The sequence below is a fragment of the Nelumbo lutea genome, chromosome 1 (assembly GCF_056320005.1).
Source record: "Nelumbo lutea isolate HS-2025 chromosome 1, American lotus-T2T, whole genome shotgun sequence".
Taxonomy (NCBI): domain Eukaryota; kingdom Viridiplantae; phylum Streptophyta; class Magnoliopsida; order Proteales; family Nelumbonaceae; genus Nelumbo; species Nelumbo lutea.
Window position 1 is genome coordinate 208,464,321 of NC_142684.1, and position 21,715 is coordinate 208,486,035.

The 21,715-nt window shown below is 38.3% G+C and overlaps 1 non-coding gene and 1 pseudogene across 1 annotated transcript; both read left to right on the forward strand.

Moving 5' to 3' along the window:
- Window positions 1-13,621: 13,621 nt before the first annotated feature.
- On the forward strand, window positions 13,622-13,693 carry TRNAM-CAU (transfer RNA methionine (anticodon CAU)). Its single transcript has one exon. It is a non-coding gene; the product is annotated as a tRNA-Met (tRNA).
- A 4,786-nt stretch (window positions 13,694-18,479) lies between these two features.
- LOC148880678 (small nucleolar RNA U3) lies at window positions 18,480-18,683 on the forward strand (annotated as a pseudogene).
- Window positions 18,684-21,715: the final 3,032 nt, after the last annotated feature.

Here is a 21,715-nt window from a genome sequence, read left to right on the forward strand (position 1 = left end):
AATCGTTGTCTCAGACTATCCCTTAAATCATTTAAGGCATCTCTGTGGTGCATGGCGAAGTGGTTACCACATGTGACCGAACTATACACTCGTCGGTTACTCTTTAGTTTGATCATCATACTGGAATGAGCTATGCTTGGCGGGGTTTAGGCCCGAGCTGCTCACGCTTTTCATACTTTATCCTCACCGTTGAAATGGCTAAGTCCTTCTTGATGCCGATGTGTTGGTTAGCTTGGTGCCTTAGCCCGTAAGCCGGGGGGTGACTTGTGGTCTGCCCTTGAAGTTTGCCCATGTCATGGAGACGACTAGGTCTTATTGCGTTGAGGTCATGTTAGCTCGGTGTTTTGGCCCTTAGGCTTTGGGAGTGACTGATAGCCCACTCTTGGAGTTTGCCCATGCCGTAGAGGCGACTGGGTCCTATTGTGTCGCGGTCATGTTAGCTTGGCACTTTGGCCCTCAGGCTCTAGGAGTGACTTATAGCCCACCCAGTTGTCACAGATAATATCGCCTTAAGTTGATAATGTTCCATGCCCGAGGTACTTGTTTCCTTTCGAGGGTCTCGAGATCGTATGTTCCTTCCCCGAGCACTCGTTTCACTCGGTAAGGTCCTTCCCAGTTGGACCCGAGCTTGCCAGCACCGGGCTCAGGTACCATAACTTTATGAAGAACCAGGTCGCCGACGCGGAGGTTCCGCTTTTTGACCCTAGCGTTATAGTACCGAGCTACTCTCTACTGGTAAGCTGTGGTCCTAATGTACGCGAGGTCCCTTACTTCGTCGAGTAGATTGAGGTTGGTACGCAGCTCATCTTCATTCGTTTGGTCACTGTATGCTTCCAGTCGCAGTGTAGGAATTTCGATCTCTACGGGGATAACTTCTTCGATGTCGTAGGTGAGGTTGAAGGGAGATTCTCCCATGGCGGTCTTTTCCGTGGTTCGGTAAGCCCATAGAACACTGGGTAGCTCATCTGCCCACAACCCTTTAGCTCGGTACAACCATGCTTTCAGTTCATGGCGGGCCCGAGAAAAGGAAAAGAGAAGGAGAGCCTTCCAGCCAAGGGGACAACCGAAAGAAGAAAGATGCAGCTCGAGGGGCAAAGCCGGGTCAGTCGTTCCGAGCCCCTATAGCAGACCGAACTGATTACACCCCACTAAATGCGAAGTGGGCCAAAATCCTGATGGCAATCAAGGATGCCCCGTATGTGAAGTGGCCACCCCGTCTGAGGGTAAATCCCAACGAGAGAAATAAGAACTTGTACAGTAGTTTTCACAGAGATCACAGTCACAGTACCAAAAATTGTAAGAACCTCCGCGACGAGATAGAGGAACTCATCCGTCGTGGATATCTAAGGAACTTTGTACAAAATAATAATAATGATAATAATAAAACAGGTCAGTGAGGGGAGCACGGTAAAGACACTACCGAGTCCAGCAGCAGGACGACCGAACAATCGCAGAAGCAGCCTCCGAAAGAGAGGCCGGTTCGGGGCACCATCCATGTGATAGTGGGAGGCTCGATCGTCGCACATGGTACTTCAACATCAGCTCGGACATCAATTCGTGAAGCTGCCCGGGAAGAACAAAATCCTCCGAAGCAGCCGAAGACAGAAGAGTCAATTTTCTTCATAGTAGACGACGCACGAGGGGTCCAGTACCCCCACGATGATGCGCTTGTAATAAAGCTGAGGATCAACGACTTCGAGGTCAGGCGCGTACTCGTTGACTCAGGCAGCTCGACAAATATTCTCTTCAAAGCCGCATTCGACCAGCTTCAGTTACAGGGAAGTGACGTGAGGCCTGCGAACACTCCTTTGGTGGGCTTCAGCGGAGAAGAAGTCAGGCCCTTGGGAAAGTGACAGTACCCATGGAAGTCAGCACATGGCCCTGTGTAGTCAGACTCAATGGCGACTTCCTGGTGGTCGCGACCCCCTCCCCATACAATGCCATAATAGGTCGGCCGATCACCCATGTCCTACGGGTGGTGGTCTCCACTTATCATTTGGCAATGAACTTCCCTACAGACTTCGGTGTGGGGGTAGCGTAGGGCAACCAACGACCTGCTTGAGTCCCGCAAGTGCTATTTTGCTGCTCTAAAGGGAAAGACCAAGGTGGTTGATGACCTCGAACTGGAGCGGCCTACGGAGCAAGGCGAGGAACGAGCTACACCCACGGAAGAAACAGTCGATGTTCCGACTTCAGCAACAGACCCAGCTCGGACACTTCAGATTGGTGCTTCCGTCCAGGAACCCCTACAATCCAAACTATTAGGCCTATTAGACAGAAGAAACGCAACCTAGCCCAGGAGCGATGGAAAGTGGTCGACGAGGAGGTCGCGAAGCTCCTCGCAGCTAACTTCATAAGAGAAGTCCATTACCCAAGCTGGTAAAAAAGGCTTACGACAAGTGGCGCATGTGCGTCGACTACACCGACCTAAATCGAGCCTGCCCAAAAGACTGTTTCCCGCTCCCCAGAATCGACCGCTTGGTGGACGTGACCTCACGACACGAGTTGCTAAGTTTCTTAGATGCCTATTCGGGCTATAACCAAATTAAGATGGACCCGGTAGATGAAGAAAAGACTGCCTTCATAACAGAGTTTGGTCTATACTGTTACAAGGTTATGCCCTTCGGGTTGAAAAACGCAGGGGCAACCTTTCAAAGGCTTGTAAATAAATTGTTTGAGCCTTTAATTGGAAGAAAAATAGAATGTTATGTAGATGACACGATCGTCAAAACCCATTTTTTGCATATATTAATTCAAGATTTGCATTCTGTTTTTTAAATTTTGCGTAAGTTTAATATGAAGTTGAATCCAGACAAGTGTGTCTTCGGTGTTACCTCGGGTAAATTCCTAGGGTACATCGTTAGCCGGCGTGGCATTGAGGCCAACCTAGATAAGATTAAGGCCATCTTAGATATGAAACCACCCCGGAAGTTGGAGGCTCAAAGGTTGAATGGCTGCATAGCCGCCCTGAGCCGCTTCATGTCCAAGTCGGTGGACCGCTGTCTACCGTTCTTTAAGTCAATTAAGAGAAAAGGGTTCGAATGGACCCAAGAATGCCAGCTCGTGTTTGACGAACTCAAGAAATACCTCGCTAGTGTGTTGATCTTAACCCTGCCACAACCGTTACCTGCCAGGGCTGCGCAATTGGTCGTTGTGACGTACTCCTCGCCCGGGTGAGTGACACGTCTCCAAAGTGACAGGAATGCTTCCGCCTCCTAAGAGACGTGGGTGCAGACTGTCGAAAGGACAGGGACTGCACCGTCAATAAGGGACGTGGCGTAGTCTGATCGGTACGGCCTATCAGATAGAAGCTTCATGAGGAATGCTCGTACGACCCATTCGTGAGCTACTTTGCAACGAGCCCGGAATACTTCAAGAGTACCCTTAATAGAATTGGTCCTCAGGATGACTTGTCTGCTTGGGAGCTCGGGTGAGCTGGTTTTCTTAGCTCGCGAGTTAAAGTTGTCTCAGAATATCCCTTTAGAGGTAGCTAGGGGAACCCGGAGCTCGCGTTGTGGCGAGTTCCTCCTTTTGCGCGCTACAATGTAGCGAGTTACCTTATGGGCCCGTTACTTGGTTGTACTGGGCCACAATGCTGAACTGTCGTTTATGCTGAGTCAGTATCCATGTGTCGCCATTTCGTGGGTCAGGCCAAATCGTCCTCCATCAGCATTGACTCACCATAAACAAACAAAGCTCTAACAAATGGCTCTACATTTCAAGTTATAAAGCCTTCGCCATGTCATCGGAGGGTTATGTGGCTATTGCCAACATGGGACTCTTAATCCATATTGACATAATAAAAAGCTTATACTGAAATTGTCTTTTAATGTTGGGTGATTGGAAAATAAAAAAAAAAAAGGTTATTAGTTTCTCTCTCTCTCTCTCAATCTCCCTCACACTCTTTCACTCATAATCATCTTTATTTGCTCAACGACTATGTGATTTGAAAATAAATAAAAATGGTTTTTGGTTTCTGTATTTACATTCTTTATATCAATTTCTCTCATTCTCTCTCTCTACCTATTGTTCTCCCTCAATCTCTTTCATTCTCTTTCTCGGTCGATCTCTCATTCTACCTTAATTTCTATCTTTCTCCCTCTCCCTCTCTCATTTTTTTACTTTCTTATTTTCTTACACCCTTATATAGTATTAATCAGATCGTATGAAAGAACATGAGACCAACTTGGTATGGTTCAAAAATTATTACACCAATTTGATAAATTTCACAAGAAACTCTTAGCTATGAAATTTACACCAATTGGAGAATGATAGAGATTGAGGGAGAAGGAGATTTTGACCGCGAGGGAGAGTGTGAGAGAAGAATGAGAAAGATTGAGGGAGAACAATAGAGAGAGAGAGAGGTTTTGATTTGGCTACAGACCGAAGCAGAGAGAGTGGGAGAGACAAAGGGAGAGGGAGATCGAGAGATGACCGTGAGAGTGAGAGAGAAGGGAGGGAGATCGAGAAACATAGGGAGTGAGAGAGAAACTGAAAACCTACTTTCAATATAGGTTTTCTATTGTGTCCAACATGGAATAAGAGTTCCATGTTGGCAACAACCACATAAGCCTCTGATGACATGACGGGGGTTTTTATAATTTGAAATGTAGAGTCGATTTTCAGAGTTTGGTTGGTTTCTGGACCAACCTGCAACATAATTTCAAATGTACAACCAACTTTGACTATAATTTTTCTTTTAAATTATATATTTCATTTACATTATATAAACTATTTTTTTACTTATCACATTTGATTTTTGTTTGTCTATGGTATCATTTTACTCAAATTACTAACCCACCATCTAAAAATAAAAATTGTTTGATTTCTAGGTTGACATTAAATTTTGTATTACATTTCCATCATTGATAAAATTATTTCTTATGTCTAAAACTTATTTTTGTTCAATATAATGAATGTACAATATTTGAGATGTACCTAGTATTTTATTTTTTATAAATATATAACATTTGATATGTACCCAAAATTTTCTCTTATCTTTTTTTTTTTTATTTTTGTGATTTTTGTATTTTCTATTTTAAAAATTTCATTATTTGACTATATATGACATCATTTAATTTCTAGGTAGATTTTGAAATTGGCTTTCGATTTTCATCCTTACTAAAAATATTTCTTACATTTCATAGTTATTTATTTCAATTTTTTATTAATTAATTATGACATTATTTATTAATCTATTTAACCCCAAATGGTCAAATTGCTTCCCCACCACAGGGAGGGAAGAAAATGGTTTTGTTTTCAAATTACTTTTCAAAATATTTATTTTTATACTATATATTAAAATTAATATTGTAGATTTAATTACAAGAATTTAATGATGAGAAAAATATATTTTAAATATAGTATTTAATGAGAGAGAATAGGAAAATATTTTTATGTCCAATTGGTTTAAAATTTTAAATTCCATTTTCATAATTAATAAAAACATTTCTTATTTAACATACTTATTATTGTTTAATATGTATGTTAAAAATGTTCCCTCTTTTTTAATTTCTATTTTTTTACATTTTATCTATTTTTTAATTTTATTATTTAATCATGGTAGCATGGATTAACCCATTTGACCCAAAATGATTTAATTTCTTACCACCATTTAGATAAAAACACTATTTTTGATAGGTAGATTTTAAATGTATAAGCTTTTATGTTATTAGAATTATTAATTTATTAAGTATGGATTCAATCAACATGAATGCAAGTTAATAACTTAAATATTGGATTTAAGGAGAGGGGATTGAATGCATTAAATATCATTAAATTACCTTATTTCAACTCATTTAATAAGCTTAACGAATCGGGAATTCATCACATCTTCTATTTGTCATGGCCACTTTTTCTACTGAACCCACGACCTCCAACACTTTTTGAGGCTAGGCCCTTTTTTAACGGGTCATTTACTTATAAGTCAACCAGCTTCTTCATCTTCAATTCCTACAGAATTTTTTGGATATCTGATTCATTTCAATCCTAGTAGGATCCCTTTGTTGAAACCTTATGGGGTTTGAGACAGGTTTGGGTTTTGACCTTAAGGCTTAGTTTGAAAGGAGTACAAATACAAATGTGCAGAGTGCAAAATCTTGTATTTTGCATGTATTTACCTAGTACATATTTGTATTTGTACTGCTTCCAAACTGACCCTAAGAAATTTGATACTGAAATGCAATTAAATTTAGGATAAATTTCTTAAACTATCCTTATTATTTAGCTAATTCACTAAGTGTATCCCTATTATTTGACAATTGACTAGTTATACCATTACCATTTGCATCCATTAATATTCCGTTAAATTCATATAAGTAACTTATATTTTTTTAAATCCCAATTTTACCCCTACCATCTTTTTCCTTCGAGCAGCAAACCGAACTAGTTTGGTCTTTAAGGAACCAAATCTGAGTATTGCCTCCATCAAAAATCAACTATACTACTACCCAGAAAAAGAAAAACCGAAACAAACACAGGGAACTAGAGAAGAGCTCCTGAGCGGATATGCTAGAAAGAGCTTCCGTGTTTCCATTAGCACTCTTTCTTCGTCAATTCGGCTCTGAAGTAATATCGACGGAACACAAGAACAAAGAGAAAGAGAAAAGAGGAGGCAGTGGATACCGCCCAAGTCCTTCAAATTGTTAATCTTGCCACGAAGGTGCCAGTGCCAGAGGGGGTCGATGTAGACGACGGTGGCGGAGCTGTTACAGTGGTTGTTAGTTTCTGTTACAGTGGCACATGCGGCATGTTAGCAGTTTTTAATCCAAAGCCCAAAGAGAGCCGTGCCTTGCTGAAGCTGAAAATGAAAAATACATTGACGACGGTGGCGGTGTCGAAGCTGAACCCGACCCCAACGATCGGGTGAAGAGAAGCTTGGTTTGCAGGGGTTGCAGCGGTGAAGAGAAGAAGAAGAAGAGGAAGGGTTTCTTCACGCCATGGGTTGTAGGGGTTGCAGGTTTTGTGGCAGAGATCCCCCCTCTCCGTCTCCCTCTTTCCGTCGCCGACGATGCCATGATGCCATGGGTTGCAGGGGTTGAAGGGGTTGAAGGGGTGAAGAGAAGAAGAAGAGGAAGGGTTGTTCACGCCATGGGTTGCAGGTTTTGTTGCCGAGGTCCCTCCTCTTCGTCTCCCTCTTTCCGTCGCCGACATGCCATGATGCCATGGGTTGTACGGGTTGCAGGGGTGAGAGAAGAAGAAGAGGAAGGGTTGTTCACGCCATGGGTTGCAGGTTTTGTTGCCGAGGTCCTTCCTCTTCGTCTCCCTCTTTCCGTCGCCCACATGCCATGATGCCATGGGTTGTACGGGTTGCAGGGGTGAAGAGAAGAAGAAGAGGAAGGGTTGTTCACGGCTTCAGGCCATGGGTTGCAGGTTTGGCTGCAGAGATCCCTCCTCTCCGTCTCCCTCTTTCCGTTGCGGACGATGCCATGACGTCATGGGTTGCAGGGGTGAAGAGAAAAGAAGGGGAAGGGTTGTTCACGGCTTCAGGCCATGGGTTGCAGGGGTGAAGAGAAGAAGAAGAGGAAGGGTTGTTCACGCCATGGGTTGCAAGGGTTGCAGGTTTTGTTGCAAAGGTCCCTCCTCTATGTCTCCCTCTTTCCATCGCCGACGTATTTGATAGCGAAAAAAAAGTTTTATATATAACAGAAGTATGAAAAATAATGCTTTTTGGGAAATTGAATTATGTAAAATCAAAGCCAAAATACTTTTTGATGAATCAATTTTTTGTGCTAAGTACCTCGTCATTTGGTCTGCTTCCAAGTGGTCGATGACTCAGAGGCCGAAGTGGAGAATTTTGCTGGGTGAGGGCTTGGATGCCGAGCTGACAAGGCCGAGCTAGGAGTGGACTAGGAGCCGAGCTGACCAGGCCGAGCTAGGAGTGGACTAGGAGCCGAGCTAGGAGTGGACTAGGAACTGAGCTGACCAGGCCGAGCTGGGGGTAGGCTAGGTGCCGAGCTGACTGGTGGCAAGCTGGATTGATTGTTGAGCTTCATAATTCTTTAGAGACATGCAAGGAGTCAATGTTAGAGGACCCGAGGTAGCTAACCCGACGAGGTCGCTCTGATGCTTAAGTCAGTTATCTCATAGTAGATTGCGAGCTAAAAAATCATAAAGTATGAGAGCTAGAATATGCTTATTTGCCCCCCAATGTCATTGGGGTTGGTGCCTTTATATAGGCATTGTTTGGTGTGGGCTTAACGCACCGTATCCGAGATTTCTGCGAGGTCGTCTAAGTGGTTCGAGATTCCCAGAGGCAACCGCCATGCACGTTGACCACCCTCCAGAACGTTCAATATGTGAGCCAACTTCCAAGGATCATGGGAGTGTTGGGATATGCGTGCCAAATTTGTCAGCGAGCACGTCTCACAGGTCGCCACCTAGACCTCAGTCAGGCGGGCATGCCCTCGAGGGAGGTCGCTCCTTGCATTGAGGTCACTTCGGCTAGTGACGAGGTGCTGCAGGTCAGCCCTGGACGAGGTGCTTCTAGCCGACCTGAGTTGTGGTCGAGGTCGCTAGTTTGGCATAAAGGTTGGTCGCCAGGTCGGCGTCAGTGCCAGGTCGCTAGGTCGGCGCCTATGCCAGGTTGCCGGGTCGGCGTCTGTGCCAGGTCGACAGGTCGGTGCCTGTGCCAGTTTGCCAGTTCAATGCCTGTGCCAAGTCGCCAGGTCGGGCCTTGTGCCAGGTCACCAAGTCGGCGCCTGTGCCAGGTCGCCAAGTCGGCGCCTATGCTAGGTCGCCAATTCGGGACACCATCATCTTGGCTAAGTTGTTGCCTAAGTGGTTCCGGGTGTCACCTAGTTGTTCGAGATGCCATGTGTCACAATATCATTGGAGGGCCAAATCCGCCCTCATCATTTTCCCTCCACTCCTGAGCCAAAATAACTCGGCGAAGGGAGTAGATTGCTCACTCTCCTTACCCTTGATTTTGCCCATGCCGAAGAGGCGACTAGGTCTTATGTGCCCATGCTAAGGAGGCGACTAGGACTTGTATGCCCATGCTGAGGAGGCGACTGTGACTTATGTGGTGTCGATGTCTTTTATCAGCTCGGCACCTTAGCCCTTAGGCTTTGGGAGCAACTCGTAGTCCACTCTCCTTAATCTTTGATTTTGCCCATGCCGAAAAGGTGACTGGGACTTATGTGGTGCCGAAGTCTTTGTCAGTTCGGAACTTTAGCCCTTAGGCTCTGGGAGTGACTTGTAGTCCACTTTCCTTGATCTGTGATTTTGCCCATGCCGAAGAGGCGACTGAGTCTTATGTGGAGCTGGTCTTTTATCAGCTCGCCAGCTCGCGCCTGGGCCAGGTCGCTAGGTCGGTGCCCGTTTTAGGCCACCAAGTCGTGCTTGGGCCAGGCCTCCAGGCCGCGCTTGGGCCAGGCCGCCAGGTCGTGCCTGGGCCAAGCCGCTAGGTCGCGCTTGGGCCAGGCTGCCAGGTCGTGCCTGGGCCAGGCCGCTAGGTTGCGCTCGTGACAGGCCACAAGGTCGGCACCTGGGCCAGGCCGCCAGGTCGCGCCTTAGAGCTACGGATGCGCTGCATCAGCTTCGTTAGTGACGTTGGTTACCCAATCCTATAAGAAGCTACTAGGAGCTCGACCTACGGGGGCAGCACTACTGATTTTAGGTCACCAGCTAGCATGGGAGCCTCGGAAGGCTCAACTGGCAGGGGCGTTCATGCAGTCTGTTGGCCGCCTACTCCCGCGGAAGCCACGAAGAGCTCATCTTTGTAGAGGGTACCTCGCGAAGAGGACTGATAAGGCTTTATCCGAGTTGAAATAAAGTTGGTAGAGCTGCTTAGTCTGTTGGCCATCAACTCCCTGTATAGTCTTTGAGTTCATAAGAAATGGAAACTAGAAAATGAGAGCTTTTAGTTTTTAAAAGGTGAGAACTTAGCTTTTTGGAAGAAGAGGACTTAGCCTTTCGGAGGATGAGAACTTAGCTTTTTGTAGCGTTTCCCACAAACAACACCAATTGATGAATCATTTTTTTGTGTTAAGTACCTCGACATTCGGTCTGCTTCCAAGTGACCGATGACTCCAAGGCTGAAGTGGAGAATTTTGTTGGGTGAGGACTTGGATGCCAAGATGACCAGGCCGAGCTAGGAGTGGACTAGGTGCCGAGCTGACTGGTGGCGAGCTGGATTGATTGTTGAGCTTCGTAAATCTTTAGAGACCTACAAGGAATCAATGTCAGAGGACCCGGGGTGGCTAGCCTGGCGAGGTCTTTTGGATGCTTAAGCCAGTACTCTCATAGTAGACTGTGAGCAAATAAATCATAAAGTGTGAGAGCTAGAGTATGCTTACTTGCCCCCCCCCCCCCCCCGTGTCATTAGGGTTGGTGCCTTTATATAGGCATTGTTTAGCTTGGGCTTCATGCACCGTATCCGAGATTTCCACGAGATCGTCTAAGTGGTTCGAGATTCCTGGAGGGAACCGCCATGCACGTTGACCACCCTCCGAAATGTTTGATACGTGGGCCAACTTCCAAGGATTGTGGGAATGTTGGGATATGCGTGCCGAATTTTTCAGCGAGCATGTCTCACAGGTCGCCACCTGGACCTCAGTCAGGCTGGCACGCCCTTGAGGGAGGTCACTTCGGTCAGTGATGAGGTGTTGCAAGTCAGCCTTGGACGATGTGCTTCTAGCTGACCTGAGTTTTGGTTGAGGTTGCTAGTTCGACATAAAGGTTGGTCGCCAGGTCGACGCCAGTGCCAGGTCGCTAGGTCGACGCCTATGCCAGGTTGCCAGGTCGGTGCTTGTGCCATGTCGCCAGTTCGGGACACCATCATCTTGGCTAAGTTATTGCCTAAGTGATTCCGGGTGTCACCTAGTTGTTCCGAGACGCCATGTGTCACAATATCATTGGAGGGCCAAATCCACCCTCATCACTTTCCTTAAAAATTGTGTTTGAATAAGGCCCTCTTCACGTTTCAGTAAGTTACGCACCAAGGTAGATATTTACACTTAACCCTAGAGCATTTTTGTGCATTTATCCATGTTCTTTTATTTTCCAGGTAACTAATATAATGACCACTTTTGTCCCATTCAAGTGTTGGCAACTTTCCCAATATGGGAAAGTTAATTGGGTTTCTAGTAGATAAGAGCAACTTTTTTCCCTAAATATCAATAAAAATATTATTTTTATTAAATAACCAAAATAGGATACTTTTTTTTTGAAAAATATCAAGAAAGAGTAATGACATTGTTCCTCATCTTCCTCCTCTGCCTTTGTACTCATACAAATACATTGGATTCGAAGACGACAGCGAGGCTTGGAGGAAGACGAGGGCAAATAGGAGAAGGAAGAGGAAGACAAGGGTTTTGCGCATTGACATGGGCGGAGAAGATGAGGAACCGTGGACATTGTTCCTCCGTTTTCCTTCGTTTTGTGCACTGACAAGGGCGAATAAGACGAGGAACAGTGTTCCTCCGTTTTTATGCACTGACATGGGCAGATAAGAGAAGGAAGAGGAATAGTGTCCACTGACATGGGCGAATCCATTGTTCCTTTGATTCCTCTTCCTTCTCTTGTCCGCCCATGTTAGTGCTTAAAACCAAAGAAGACGAGTATCCTCCCATGTCAGTGCACCCTTGTCTTCCTCTTCTTTCTCTTATCTGCCCTCGTCTTCCTCCAAGCCTCGCCTCTTCGAATCCAATGTACTTGCATGTATACAGAGGCAAAGGAGGAAGATGAGAACAATGTCGTTGCCCTTTCTTGATATTTTTCCTAAAAAAGATATTTTATTTTGATTATTTTATAAAAATATTATTTTTATTGATAATTAGGGCAAAAAGTTGTCTTTATCGACTAGAAAACTAAGTTAATTTACCCAAGAAAATAAATTTTCACTGATCCTCACATAAATCATTAAAAAAGAATATGAGTTTCTTGTTCAATAGGATTTTCCCCTCTCAAAATCTCAAAAACAAACACACCATAAGAATCCTTTATCCTGTCTGTGCAATCATATTCATCGGTTAGGCCAATCAACCCATCATCCAACTCTATATATTTTATCCATTCACATCATTAATAACAAATAATTCTCACTTAATAAACCTTTCATTTAATATTATTAATATGATATTAGAGCCATTTTCTATTTTTTAATGTCTATAATTTTCTATAATTTTTACATATTTTTAATTATTCTCTATACTTTCATTATTTAATTTATGACATCTATTTCACCTGCTGGTTGAATCGCAGACTCGCCTGAATGGAAAAACAATTCCACTGTGAGGTCATTAAAGCTATAACTAGAGATCAATTCAGAATGGGAAGCATCCATATCTAAGTCCGATCTTATTATTAACCCAAGTTCATATATTATATAAATAAGATCAAAATCATAATTGAATAAAGGGTTGGGTCGGATGTACATCTAATCCAATTATAAAATGGATACAGTTTTCAAAATCAGAAACAGATTTGTTTGTGTAAATATGAATTATCTGAATCTAAAATAATTGGATCAGATTTTATACTTGCAGACTTTACCTACCTTTAGACTGTGTTTTGGAAAGGATGCAAATAAGTGTGAATGTAAATATGTAGAGTGTAAAGCGGTTCATATAAATTGTAAAATTGGGTTAGTTTAGCACTGACAAATTTATCATTTTACCAAATAGACTTTTTTATCAGATGGATGCAAATACGAATTCCAATAAAGGATGTATTTTTTATCAAAAAATCATTCAAATGTAAATTTACTTTTTTTAATTTGTGTATTTCTACATCTTTTTATCAATGTAAATATACATTAGAAAATGTATTTTCTATCATTTGTCAATGCATAAATGTAATATTGTCAAACGCAGGCAAAAATGAACCAAAGTGCAAATTTATCTTGAAACGTGATTTATACTCCATTTGCATTGTTTCCAAACACAGCCTTAATGGTTGAGTAGAGGGTAAATTTGTAGAGGACAGATCATGGTCATTTAATTTCAGTTACAATTATTGAAATTCAAAATTTGCAAAGTTCAATTAAATTATAAAACCGTTATAGGAAGCAAAATGCAACAAACATCTAAGTATAAAAGGGCTGCAAATGGCACCCATTCATCTGAATTCGAATTCGATCCTATTTAATGGTAGTCAAAATTCAATTGGTTAATAATTGGATCGCATGTAGATCTTTTGATATAATCCAATTCAAATGTAGGTGTTTATATATACTTGAAATTAGCAAGGTTGGTCTGAATGTTTTGTTTTTACTACATAGTCATTGTTTTAAATTTCATAAAATTTATATCGAACATATTTTATTCACGATATACAAATAATAAAGCCATTTGTAATTCGTTTTATTGAATATTATATAATATTTTGATTATTTTTATTTTATTTGTTAATATTATTTGATATTTTATTGCAATTTGAATTTGAGTGTGATGGATGTATCAGGATGACTCAGGACCTGCCACCCACAAGTTGTACCCACAGAGCACCACCACCCACAGGTGAACATCTCCCCATGAATCACACAAGGGAGATATTTCCAATGCGCATTGACATGTATTGTGGATAAAAATGTGGGAAAACCTAGTGGGCAGCAGATATTATATCGTGAACAACGGTGGTCCAAACCTTTTAAATGAAATTAAGGCCATATGTATAACAAATCAGAGTGGCGCAGCGGAAGCGTGGTGGGCCCATAACCCACAGGTCCCAGGATCGAAACCTGGCTCTGATATTGAGAGAAAGGCTTCCTCTCCCGAGTATAATTTTTTTTAAATTCTGTGGCTGGACTCGGAGAATCACTTTGATTGCTGCATCAAAGACAAAGCCTTCACATTCTCCGTTTCAAACCAGAGTTTCATTCTTCTCAAAACCTTCATTCTCGCTTGAGATTATTGCCTTGTCCATCTCAAGCAAACAACAAAACTAAACATCCTAACGTAACCTGTTGTGTCTCAGAGCTGCTTATTTATCTTTTAATTTTGTTCTGGATTTTTTTTTTCTTTTTCCGAGGGGGGTGGGGGAGAGGACAATTTAAATGCAGTAAGTAATTAAATTCTGGTATATAAGTTTTTTTTTTTTGTATTATGATTTGATGAATTCTCCAAGACTAAACACTCATAAAATGCAGACCAACCTAAAATAGTTATACCCAACTCTGTAGGTTTCATGAATCATGAAACTAAAGCACCCAAATAAACTGAATGAATCTATCAGAGGCCTTGAATTGAATGGTTCGAAACAAGGCCAGAGCTCCATCTTCGCAATTCTCATGAACCTGGCTTCGCTGTAAATGACAGAAGCTTCCAACTTTGTAAATTTTTATTAAATGCACTTTGTCCCACATCGATTGCTACTAAATTTTTAGAAGAATTCTTCAAAGCGTCCAAGCAAACAAAGTTCACGACCTCTGTATTCTTGAGTTCTTAGGAGACAGGAATCGAAGTCTGGTGGATGAATTCGGACCTTTGTCTGAAAAATGATGGCTTTGGGACCTCTGTATCCTTGCGATCGTGATTATTGGCTTTGGGACCTCGCACGGTTGTCTGACAGATTACACCCTTTTTTATCTTCTCCATTTTAGTCTTCATCACTGTCTATACTTCTATTATTTTTCAATTGCCCAATACTTCATATAAATCAATCATTAAAGAATGATTTTTTATGTTTAAATAAATTAGTTATAATTACATAAAACTCATTTTTATTATTGTTCATATTTTTTAAAGAATTTTTAAATTTTTTAATGTATCTAAAGCGTATCTTAATACATCTCTTAAAATTATCTTTCCGATATACCTTACGTTTCTCATACTTTAAACCTTACTTGTAACTTTCTGCTCCAATGAAGTCTCTAGATTATTCTGACTCCAATTACAAATCAAATGCACCTTAAATTCTCAACTATCAGGTCAGAAGGTTTTTTGGTATTACAGGAAATCAGCTTATTACACAACAGTGTGAACGTGAGACCCACTGAGGCACTGACCACACCATGAAGAGTCATGCCTGTGTAGATGGGTAAGCACCCATGCCCGTGTAGAAGGTTTTTTGTTTTCAGTTTCTTTGGATAAATTTATTTAAATGGATGTTAGTGCTAAAACTGTCATTTTCCTTAAAGGTCGATTAAGTAAATTGATTACAAATTATATGGGATGTTTTAGTAAAACACAAACTATAGGGTAAGTTTTGATAAATTAATAAAACTATAAGGGGTGTTATAGTAAATGGCCCTTTTAAATAATTGTTATTTTTTCATTCTAAAATTATTTAACTGATAGTGAAAAAAAGCTAATTTATATATAAAAAAGTATGAAAAAATGCTTTTTGGGAAATTGAACTATCTAAAACCAATAGAAAAATTAATAAGCCTAACAAGGATTTTTTTTAATTAAAATCATTTTAAGCAATGGTTGTTTTTTCATTCTAAATTATTTGATAGCGAAAAAAGCTTTATATATAACAAAAGCATGAAAAATAATGCTTTTTGGAAAATTGAATTATGTAAAATCGAAGCCAAAATACTTTCCCTTAGAAATTGTGTTTGAATAAGGCCCTTCAGTAAGTTACTTACTCAAGTAAATGTTTCCCAGGAAACACTTAATCCTGGGGCATTTTTGTATATTTATATGTTCTTTTATTTTCCAAGTAGATAATATAATGACAATTTTTGTCCCATCCAAGTGTTAGCAGCTTTCCCAAGATTTAAAAGTTAATTTACTCAATAAAATAAATTTTTCTTTGTCCTTACATAAATAAAAAAAAAAAAGAACATGGGTTTCTTAGTCAATAAGATTTCCCCCCCTCTCAAAATCCCAAAAATGAATACCCCTCCTTAATCCTAACTATGCAATCATATTCATCCGTTAGGTCAATTTTTCAAAATCAAAATGAAGATTTATTTCTGTAAATATGAATTGTCTGAATCTAAAATAATTGGATCAGATTTCATACTTGGAGACTTTACCTACCTTTAATGGTTGAGTAAAGGGTAAATTCATAGAGGCCATATCGTCGTCATTTGCTTTCAGTTACAATTGATGGTACCCATTCATCTGAATTCGAAATCAAATTTGATCCTATTTAAGGGTAGTCCAAATTCAATTGGTTAATATATAATTGGATCTTTTGATATAATCCAATTTAAATGTACGTATTTATTTATACTTGAAATTTATCTCTATCTATTAGTGAAATTGGTCTTGAATGTTGTGTTTTTACTAAATAGTCATTATTTTAAATTTCATAAAATTTATTGCCAACTTATTTTATTCACGATATACAAATATTAAAGCCATTTTGTAATTCGTTTTATTGAATATTATATAATATTTTTGATCATTTTTATTTTATTTGTTAATATTATTTGATATTTTATTGCAATTTGAATTTGAGTGGGATGGATGTATCGAGATGACTTGGGATCTGTTACCCACAGTTGTACCCAGATCCATACCCACGGAGCACCACCACCATGTATTGGGAATACCTTTCCATGAAATGACAAGGGAGATATTCCCAATGCGCAATTGTCATGTCTTGTTGGTAGAGACGTGGGAACATGTAGTGGGTAGCAGATATGATACCGTGAACAACAGGCCATACATTCAACAATTCAGAGTGGCACAGCCGAAGCGTGGGTATGAGAGAAAGGCTTCCTCCTCCGGGCATCTTTTTCTTTATAGTTAAAATAAAGAAATTATGTAATATATTTAAACAAAATCTGAAAAGTAGAAAAATAATTATAACATAATATTGAAATTAATAATTTAATATTTTTACATAATATTGTAAATAACTAATTTCACTTATATCAAGTAATAATTCGAGAAAATAACTTTCAAAAAAATTAATATTTATTAATAGTTATTTTAAACTATTAATATGTATTTATTATATAATTATATACTAAAATTAATATTTATTGTATTTCAGTAATTATTTATTGTTTTTTGTGATAAACGTATTTTCAATGGTTATGTATAAATTTATTTTGTTTTGTTATTTAACAAAATACTTTCAATAATTATTGGAGATTAAACTACTATTATTCAAATTTTTAAATTTAATTTATTTTACTTATTGTATTTATAGTATTTTTGTTATAACTTATTGATTAATTAATATTTATTAGAGATTAAACTATTATTTGAGATTATGGTATTTATTGACTAAGTTAATATATTTTTAGTACTTATTGTATTTTTGTAATTATTGTATTTTTTTCATTATCAATATATTTTGTATAATTGTGTATATTTGCTATAAATTTTCAATAATTATTGTTATTTATCAAAGATAGGATGATTAGTTTAGCTAAAATTATGAGTATTCATGAGTTGGTTCGGTCCGGCTGTAGGCTATTTGGCCAACCAAATTGACCTGATCAGGTTGGGGAGTTGGTCAGCTTAAACTAACTGACCTTTTGTTAAAATTGACTCACTCAAGTTGTATCGATTTTCACAAAAAGGTTAGACGGTTCAAACGATTTAAACTTAAAAATTAAATTAAAATTTTAAATTTTTAGTGCAATTATTAAAAAATAAATTTAATAAATTAGATTAATGAAATAAAACATTTTAGACTAAGAAGAATGGGAATTTTCTCACTTTTTCGTATTAAAATTATATTTAAAATATATATATATATATATATATATATATCAATTGTTAGATTGTTCGATTTTGGTTAGTTTACAAATGGCAACGTGAAACTGATCCAACTTGGTCGAATTAGAAAATTTTTGAACCAAAACCGACATAAAATACTAGAAAATCGACCAACTCATGTCGAGTTGGTCGATTTCATTAATTTGATGAATAAACCTAACTGAAATTAATTATTGTTATTTTTGTATTATAAAAAAATTATTAAAAGTAGTATATAAAATATAAATAATTATTAATTATTTAAAAAGTTAAAAATATAAAGCAATTGTATATAGGAATGGCAACGGGGCAGGGCGGGGATGGGGAGCCTCTCCCCATCCCTGTCCATGCAAAAATCACCATCCCCATCCCTACTAACGGGGACAAGGTTATCCCCATCCCTGTCCCCACGGGGATTCCCATTCCCCGTGATTTTTATAATGTTAACCATTTTTTTTTGTTTTTTATTTTATCTAAAAAAATAAAAACAAAATAATTACCCCATCGCCACCCAAAAAAATATCTGAGACCATGTGTTGTTTGTATGGTTTTTAAGTTTTTATTGTCGATCCATCGCCACCCAAAAACCTTAAAAAGGAATCAGCCTATTGATTGGTTAGTTTCTCGTGGTTGGTCTTGGTCCCACTCTTTATCGATCTGCTTTTTTCAATTTATGAATCTGGTTTGCCGATTCAAAATGGTGTCTCATCATGTCGCCCAAAAAGTCTCCCAAGATCCTGACTCCATCATAGAGCCAGATACAGGTGGAACCCTCCAATCCAATTTCGGTTTTGACAATTTTTGTAAGAATGAACTTTGTCCCACATCGTTCCTACAGCAAAACCAAAAGAGTTCTTCCAAGTATCCAAGAGAACAACTCTGTTCTATAGGCTTGTACCTCTGTATCCTTGAGTTCTAAGGAGACAGGAATCAAAGTCTGGTGAATGAAGTTGGACCCTGCGATCAGAGCGTGATTAATTGCCTTGGGATCTCAAGACTTGAGATTCTACGGGTCGTAGAGGATCGTTCTCAGCTATCAAGTAGCTCTGGGATGATCGCACGGTTGTCGGACAGACTCTCAACCCTTTCTTTTCATTCCAATTAATTCTTAAAAAATCATTTTAAAATAGGGTTATTTATTAGAACACCCCTGTAGAAAAAAATAGGGTTATTTGTTTTGTGTGATAAAAATAGTTACATGATCACTTAAATTAAGTGGAAAGTGTTCAAGTGCATGGACCAATGATTGTTTATTCCAAAAGTACCCTTAAATTGAAAAGAAAATGTTCAAGAGTATGGATCCATGAGTGTTTTATTCCAAAAGTATTTCTGACACTTTTTTTATATAAAAACAAAATTGACCAAATAGAAAAAATAGTGTTTGTCCGTGTTTTACTAGAGTCAAAATTGACATTTTTGTTTTCACTTTCTTTTGATAAATTTATTTGAATGGATGTTAGTATTAAAACTGTCATTTTCCACTTTTATGTAATGGAAGGTTGATTAAGTAAATTGATTATAAACTATATGTGATGTTTTAGTAAAACACAAACTATAGGGTAGGTTTTGGTAAATTAATAAAATTATAAGGGGTGCTTTAGTAAATGACCCTTTTAAATAATGGTTATTTTTTCATTCTAAAATTATTTAATTGATAGTGAAAAAAGCTATTTTAAATATAACAAAAGTATGAAAAAAATACTTTTGGGGAAATTGAATTATTTAAAACCAAAAAAAATCAGCCTAACAAAGATCCCTTTTTTAATTAAAATCATTTTAAAATACAATGGTTGTTTTTTCATTCTAAATTACTTGATAGCGGAAAAAGTTTTATATATAACAGAAGTATGAAAAATAATGCTTTTTGGGAAATTGAATTATGTAAAATCAAAGCCAAAATACTTTCCCTTAGAAATTTTGTTTGAATAAGGCCTTATTCACTTTTTGGTAAGTTATTTAGCAAGGTAAATGTTTCCCAGGAAATACTTAACCTTGTGGCATTTTTGTGCATTTACCTATGTTCTTTTATTTTTCAAGTAAATAATATAATGATTACTTTTGTCCCATTCAAGTGTTGGCCACTTTCCCAAGATGGAAAAGTTAATTGGGTTTCTAACAGATAAGGATAACATTTTTCCCTAAATATCAATAAAAATAATATTTTTATAAAATAATCAAAATAGGATAATTTTTTTTTTGAAAAATATCAAGAAAGGACAATGACATTGTTCTACGTCTTCCTCCTCTGCCTCTGTACTCATACGAATACATTGGATTCGAAGATGATGGTGGATAAGAGAAGTAAGAGGAATACAAGGGTTTTGCACACTAACATGGGCGGAGAGATGAGGAACAATGCATTGTTCCTCCATTTTCCTTTGTTTTGTGCATTGAGAAGGGTGGATAAGATGAGGAATAGTGTTCCTCCATTTTACGCATTGACATGGGTGGATATGAGAAGGAAGAGGAATAATGTCCAATGACTTGGGCGAAACCATTGTTCCTTTCATTCCTCTTCCTTCTCTTATCTTCCCATATCGGTGTTCAAAACGGAAGAAGATGAGTATTTGCCCATTTCAGTGTGCAAAACCCTTGTCTTCCTCTTCCTCTTCCTTCTCTTATCCGCCCTCGTCTCCAAGCCTCACCTCTTGGAATCCAATGTACTCGCATGAATACAAAGGCAAAGGAGGAAGACGAGGAACAATGTCACTGCCCTTTCTTGATATTTTTCTAAAAAAGCTATCATATTTTGATTATTTTATAAAAATATTATTTTTTATTGATATTTAGGGCAAAATGTTGTTCTTATCAATTAGAAAACTAAGTTAATTTACCCAATAAAATAAAATTTCCCTGATCTTCACATAAATCAGCAAAAAAGAATATGAATTTCTTGGTCAATAGGATTTCCCCCCCTCTCAAAATCCCAAGAACAATCACACCGTAAGAATCCTTTATCCTGACTATGCAATCATATTCATCGGTTAAGCCAATCAACCCATCATCCAACTCTATATATTTTATCCATTCACATCACTAATAACAAATAATTCTCACTTATTAAACCTTTCATTTAATATGGTTAATATGATATTAGAGCTATATTCTATTTTTTAATGTCTATACTTTTCTATAATTTTTACATATTTTTAATAATTCTCTATACTTTCATTATTTAATTTATGGCATCTATTTCACCTGCTGGTTGAATCGCAGACCCGCGTGAATGGAAAAACAATTCCACTATGAGGTCATTAAAGCTATAACTAGAGATCAGTTCATGATGGGAAGCATCCATATCTAAGTCCGATCTTATTATTAATAACATAATCCTGTCGGATCTAAAGGGATCCTACGAATTTTCAAATTTAACCCAAGTTCATATATTATATAAATAAGAGATCAAAATCATAATTGAATATAGGGTAAGATGCACATCTAATCCAATTATAAAATGGATGCAGTTTTCAAAATCAGAATCAGATTTGCTAGTGTCAATATGAATTATCTGAATCTAAAATAATTGGATGAGATTTCATAATTGCAAATTTTACCTATCTTGCTGCGTTTGGAAGCGATGCAAATAAGTGTGAATGTAAATACGTAGAGTATAAAATGGTTTATATAAATTGTAAAGTTGGGTTAGTTTTGCACTGACAAATTTACCATTTTATTAAATAGACTTTTTTATCAAGTGGACGCAAATATGAATTCCAATAAAGCATGTATTTTTTATCAAAATCTCATTTGAATGCAAATTTACTTTTTTTAGTGGTGTATTTTTACATCTTATTATCAATATAAATATGCATTGGGAAATGTATTTTCTATCATTTGTCAATGTGCAAATGTAATATTGCCAAACACAGGCAAAAGTGAACCAAAGTACAAATTTACCCTGAATCATGATTTATATTTCATTTGCATTGTTTCCAAATGCTGCCTTAATGGTTGAGTAGAGAGTAAATTCCTAGAGGCCATATCATGATCATTTGATTTCAGTTACAATTATTGAAATTCAAAATTTGCAAAGTTCAGTCAAATTATAAAATCATTATAGGAAGCAAAATGCAACAAGCATCTAGGTATAAAAGGGCTGCAAATTGCAC